A 6,679-nucleotide genomic window follows, 5' to 3' on the forward strand; every position below is an offset into this window, starting at 1 on the left:
ATTGCTTCATGGCAAAGGGTGCCAAGGTACTCAAATATACCTCCTCTGAATCAAGTGAGAATGAATCTGATGAAAACCTTAAACCCAGCTATTCTAAACTTGCTAAGATTGCTATAAAACAACAAAGGGCTTTAGAAAAGGTTCAAAACATGCTAAATAAAAGTGATGATATGTTGGGTAAGAAATGGATCGCACTGAAACTTTGACTGAAAATCTTCAGAGACTTCAGTCCAAGCTTGACAAACTTCAAAGTCATCATAACACTCTCTTATCGGATCATGAGAAGCTTTCTTATGAATTTCTTCAAAGAAAGCAAGACCTTGAGAAGCTAAGAGTGAGTTATTAAGATCTTCAGAAGGAGCGCGATTCATTACTTGCTCAACAAATCAGCGCATCTCAGGAATAATTTGTTCCTCCATGCTTGAAGTGCATTGAACATGAATCTGCTAATTCTTCACCTGAATGTTCAAATGCTGCTAATGTTTCAAATTCTTCACATGCCTCTGCTATCACTAATTCCTCATTTGAGGACATTGCTAGTATCACTGACAATGCAGGGCTGAAGGAATTGTACACGACAGGCATGTACAAAATCCTCAAAGGGCATCAGGCTCTTTGTGATGTGCTTAAAAAGCAGATCCTCAACAGGAACCCTAGGAAAGAGGGTATCGCCTTTGAGAGGAAACTCAATGCTGATGGTACATATTGGAAGCCTGAGCAGTACCCCAAAACTACATGGGTTGCTGCAAAGGGACCTCCAGTTGATCCATCTAACTTATCTGGATTTGCATGTGAATCTCCTCATTCTGATGATGAGTCAATTGACTCCAACTATAAGCTATTCAAAAATCAGAATGGTGAAGTATTTGCTAGATATATTGGCACTAACTGCAGGAACGGCTCCCCTATGAAAAAAATCTGGGTTGCCAAAAGATTCTTGATAATCTTCAAGTGAATGTCATCATGACGCCACCTATGAAGAATAGGAACCCCAGATCAAATTCTTCATATGGACCAAATTCCTCATATGGAGCAGAGTCCTCATATGAACATCATCGTGCTAACCCGTCTGTTTCGCAGGGAAGATCTAAGGATTATGGATATGTGCATTATTCTTCAAATCATTATGTCCATAAGTCCTCGAAGAATTTCTCTGCATACTCTTATGCTTACTCTAACCCCTCTTATGTGAGACGAAATGGGCTGGCTTCTATGCCATCCTTCTCGTATGGAGCTCGCAGAATGATGAACTCTTTGCCACCCCTTCAGATGTGGGTGGTGAAGAAAAAGAACTAATCTCTTCTGCAGGGTCAGGTCTCCAGACGCACATAATCGTCTGAAGAATTTGCTGGAGACCTGAGCATGCCTGATAGGACGGAGGCTAATCATGAAGAAATGAACTATCATTTCTCACGTCCTCATATTGCGTTATTAGCTCTTTTACTTGATGAAATTGATATGATGAATTGATGTCATATTCTTCTTCACTGATGAAGTATATGAGTTTGTAAGTTGCACTAATTCATCTGCAGGATGATCAACCCAAAGCCACTGAGTGGGTCCTCGATAGTGGATGTACAAACCACATGACTGGTGACAAGAATCTATTGATGGATGATCCATTATCTCCTTCGCATCTGAAGCATATCATCTTTGCTGACAAAGGCAAAAGTTGGGTATTGGGTCTAGGTAAGGTTGCGATTACAAAGGATCGACACATGGATAAAGTCATGCTTGTTGAGTCCTTAGGATACAACCTTATGTCTGTCTCAATGCTTTGTGATCTTGATATGGTTGTTGTCTTTGGCAAGTACCGTTGTGTTGTGGTTATGGAAGCTGACAATTCCAAAGTCTTCGAAGGCTTTAGGAGAGGAGACCTGTATATTGTTGATTTCTCTACAGGACCACAACCAGCCGTGTGCTTACTTGCAAAAGCTTCAGAAGGCTGGCTCTGGCATCGACGACTTGGTCATGCAGGCATGAGGAATTTGCGCACGCTTGCGAAGAAGAAGCATGTCATTGGCATAGAGAATGTCAAATTCCTTAAGGATCACCTATGCGGAGCCTGTGAAGCTGGGAAGATGACCAAGGCCAAGCATCCAGCGAAGACTATCATGACCACCACTCGCCCATTTGAATTGCTTCACATGGATCTCTTTGATCCTAATCATTATTCTGCTATCTCAAATGAAGCATCTCACTATGGCTTCGTTATTGTTGATGATTATTCTCGCTACACATGGGTACACCTTGTTACTTACAAACATGAAGTGCAGGAAGTCTTCAAATGATTTTCTTCGAGGGCTTCAACCAACTTTGGTGTGAAGATCAAGCACATCAGAAGTGACAATGGCACTGAGTTCAAGAATTCTGGTCTCGATGACTATCTTGATGAACTTGGTATTACTCATGAGTTATCTGCACCTTACACTCCTCAGCAGAATGGCATCGTGGAGCACAAGAACAGGACTCTTGCTGAGATGGCTCGCACTATGCTTGATGAATACAAAATGCCTCGTCGTTTCTGGATTGAGGCAATTGATACTGCGTGCCACATCATCAACAGAGTATATCTTCACAAATTCTTCAAAAAGACTGCCTATGAACTCCTCACTGATAAGAAACCCAATGTAAGTTATTTCAAAGTCTTCGGTGCTAAATGTTGGATTAGAGATCCTCATCACAACTCAAAATTTGCACTGAAAGCACATGAAGGTTTTATGCTTGGTTACGGAAAGGACTCACACACCTACAGAGTCTTCAACAACGTTCTTCACAAAGTTGTTGAAACTGTAGATGTGCGGTTCGATGAAACTAATGGCTCGCAAAGAGAGCACCTACCTACTGTGATAGATGAACCAGCACCTGAGGAAACTATCAAGTTCAAGGCCACTGGGGATGTCATTCCTACTGAAGAATCTGCTGAAGAATTCATTCTAGAACATGAAGAACGTCGAGCTAATGCACCTGAAGAAAATGCTGAAGAAAATGGTGCTGAAGAAAACGCTGATCAAACTCTTCAACGACAACCAGCTCATCCTCGCATTGCAAAAGAAGTGCAAGTTGAAAAGATCATCAATGACATCAAAGCGCCAGGTCCTCTCACACGCTCAAAAGCTTCACATTTGTCTAACTTTTGTGGGCAGTATGCTTTTGTCTCTATTATAGAGCCCACTAAGGTAGATGAAGCATTTCTGGAGCCTTAGTGGATTCAGGCTATGCAAGAAGAATTACATCAGTTCGAGCTCAACAATGTCTGGGAACTGGTCAAACGTCCAGATCCTCGCAAGCACAATATCATCGACACAAAGTGGATCTACCGCAACAAGCAAGATGAAAATGGCCTTGTGGTGAGGAATAAGGCACGGCTTGTAGCTCAAGGCTACACACAGGTTGAAGGAATTGATTTCGATGAAACTTTTGCACCTGTTGCTAGACTTGAGGCTATTCGCATATTACTTGCTTATGCTAACCATCATGGTATCACTCTATATCAAATGGATGTGAAAAGTGCATTCCTCAATGGTAAGCTTGAGGAAGAAGTATATGTTGCTCAACCCCCAGGTTTTGAAGATCCAAAGAATCCTGACAAAGTCTTCAGAATCAACAAGGCCCTCTATGGCCTCAAGCAGGCCCCACGGGCCTGGTATGATACTTTGAAGGAACTCTTCATGAAGAAAGGCTTCAAACCCGGTTCACTCGACCCTACTCTTTTCATTAAATCTTATGATGGTGAATTGTTTGTGTGCCAAATATATGTTGATGATATTATCTTTGGCTGTACTGACCAACGTTATAGTGATGAATTTGCCTATATGATGAGTGAAGAATACCAAATGTCTAGGATGGGAGAGTTGAAATTCTTCTTAGGTCTTCAAATTCGTCAACAACACAATGGCATATTCATATCTCAGGAGAAATACCTCAAGGATGTACTGAGGAAATTCGGCATGCAAGATTGCAAAGGCATCAAATTCCTATGCCCACAAATGGCCATCTGTGCACTGATGAAAATGGTATTGACTTCGATCATAAGGTATACCGCTCCATGATAGGTTCCTTATTATACTTATGTGCATCTAGGCCAGATATAATGCTTAGTGTTTGCATGTGTGCCCGATTTCAAGCTGCACTGAAGGAATCACACCATAAGGCTGTGAAGCATATTCTTCGATATCTAGCTCACACACCAACACTTGGATTATGGTACCCCAAGGGCTTGGCTTTTGATCTTGTTGGATATTCTGACTCTGACTATGCTGGTGATCGTGTGGATCGCAAGTCAACATCTGGTACATGTCATTTCCTCGGACGATCTTTGGTCTGTTGGTCCTCGAAGAAACAGAACTGCGTATCACTATCTACTGCTGAAGCTGAGTACATTGTCGTTGGTTCTTGCTGTGCCCAATTGCTATGGATGAAGCAAACTCTCAAGGACTACGTCGTCAACATGAACAATGTGCCTCTCTTATGTGATAATGAGAGTGCCATCAAGATTGCTCACAACCCAGTTCAGCACTTGAAGACAAAGCACATTCAGATTCGTCATAATTTTCTTCGTGATCATGTGTTGAAGGGCGACATTTCTATTGAGCATGTGAAGACTAAAGAACAGCTAGCCGATATCTTCACAAAGCCCTTGGATGAGAAGAGATTTAGCAAGTTGCGGTGTGAGCTAAATATCCTAGAATCTTCGAATGTTCTGTGAAAAGGACACTCATCCTAACACTTATGCAAATTGATGACTTAGATGTGCAACACATGAAGAAACGTTTTACTTCAATCAATGAAGAATAACACTCTTAGTGTGAAGAAATTAACGAAGAATTTGATTCTCAGAACCCTACGATAATTGTACGCGGTGTCTGAAATCATCATTCCTATACGGTGGGTCACGCCACCACCAAAAGTTGAAATTCCTCAAATTATTCATATTCTTCAACTTTGCATAGTCTTCACTGGTTCCGTCGTTTTTTTTCATTGGCTATATATATATATATATATGAGTTTATGTCCTCTACAGCATTCACTTATTGCTATTTCTTCAAGTTGGTTTTCTACTAAGTGAATGTGATCGGACCCTTCCCCTCTATGCTATACTCAACCCAATCTGTTCAGAAATTCTTCATGTGCGTTCTATTTGAAACTCGTTCAAAATCTTCATTGTGTCCTTGTCAGCTGAAGAAATTGCGAACGAAACTTTAAAACCTATCTTATCAAAATTTTCGGTCTTGCCGCTCAAACTGTTCCGCATCCCTCGACACACTTATTCACTCACCCACGATCTAACACGATCTCCACCTCTCACTACGTGGGTGACACATGTCATGCGAATAAGAAGGGCCAGGGGCACGTTCGTCCAATTTCTTCGGGCGAGCAGTTTTTCACCGTGGTTATAAATACCCCTCCTTCCCTTCCTCGCTTCTTTTACTCCGCTCGACCTCTCTCTCTCCGGCTCGAGCTTCTCAAACCCTTGCGCCGTTGCTACTTCATCGCCGCCGGTGAGGAAGAGCTTCACTGCCTTGACCTCGTCACCGACGTACTCGCGCCGACCGCAGACATCTTCACTCCGCCGCCGCCGTAGCCGTCTTCCTCCGCCAAGTTAGGGCGTGGAAGATCTGCACAGATGAACTTCACCTCTCCTCACTCCAGTTCGTCGTGTTCTTCGTCCAGGGTAAATAAAAGTTACTTTTACTGCCCTCATTGATTCGAATGATTATCTACAAAATCTTCAAAAGTGTTTTTCTTCATATCTTCACACACTGAACACCTCACAAGTCATCCGTTCTTGATTCGTTTCTCTAAGCATCATTTTTCTTCAAGATTCCTCAATTGTGTGGATCTTCGATCTATACAACTCTGGAACCTAAGACAAAGAACGCTTAGTGAAAATCTTCAAGACTCATCTGGTCAACTTCCTCAAACCTGTTCATTTTGAAAAACCTTCTGAGAACGCATATGACCTCTCCAAATTCCTCGCAACTATACTCTGTTCACAGGTACACATGTCAGCTGCTGAATCACTAGGTTCTCATCAACTTAACTCATTTGCAGCGTTCCTCGAAGAAAAGTTGGATACTTCTTCAGAGAATTCGATTGTTCAAATTCCTCAACTGAAGAAAATGGCTGATGGTAAAAGGCCACAGAAGGGAGGAAAGAGGCCTGAGGTAAATACAACGTTTGAGATCCCTGATGACATATATGCTGGGTACTGCACACCTACTGAGGAAACCAAGAATGAGCGCAAAGTGCGCATTCAGAAGATAGAGAGGAGATGGGCAAGAGAATGGAGGGAGTACAGATATGTCACTCCTAAGTACATGAAGAAATTCGCACTCAATCCTCCATGCCCAAGAGCACCACTCGCACCTGGCCAAATTGCCGATCCCACCAGCCTCAAGCGAGGTGAGGACTATCCTGATGAATGGGCCAAGTGCCAAGGCAAGTTGGCTAAGCAAGCCAAAGAAGCAGTGAGGAAATTCAATGAAGACTCTGCTGCTGCCTCTGCTGAGGTCCTTGCTGTCAAGCCAAAGAAGGCTATTTCAAAGAAGCCTGCGCGCAAGCCAAGTGCTTCCTCAGCAATGCCCTCACGGCCAGAATCATCAAAGCCCTCACGGCCAATCCCTCATGCTGCTCCTATTCCTCCAAAGTCCTCAGCTCCTCTGCCAAAGCCTTCAGC

The sequence above is a fragment of the Triticum dicoccoides genome, chromosome 3A, assembly GCF_002162155.2.
Source record: "Triticum dicoccoides isolate Atlit2015 ecotype Zavitan chromosome 3A, WEW_v2.0, whole genome shotgun sequence".
Classification (NCBI taxonomy): Eukaryota; Viridiplantae; Streptophyta; class Magnoliopsida; order Poales; family Poaceae; genus Triticum; species Triticum dicoccoides.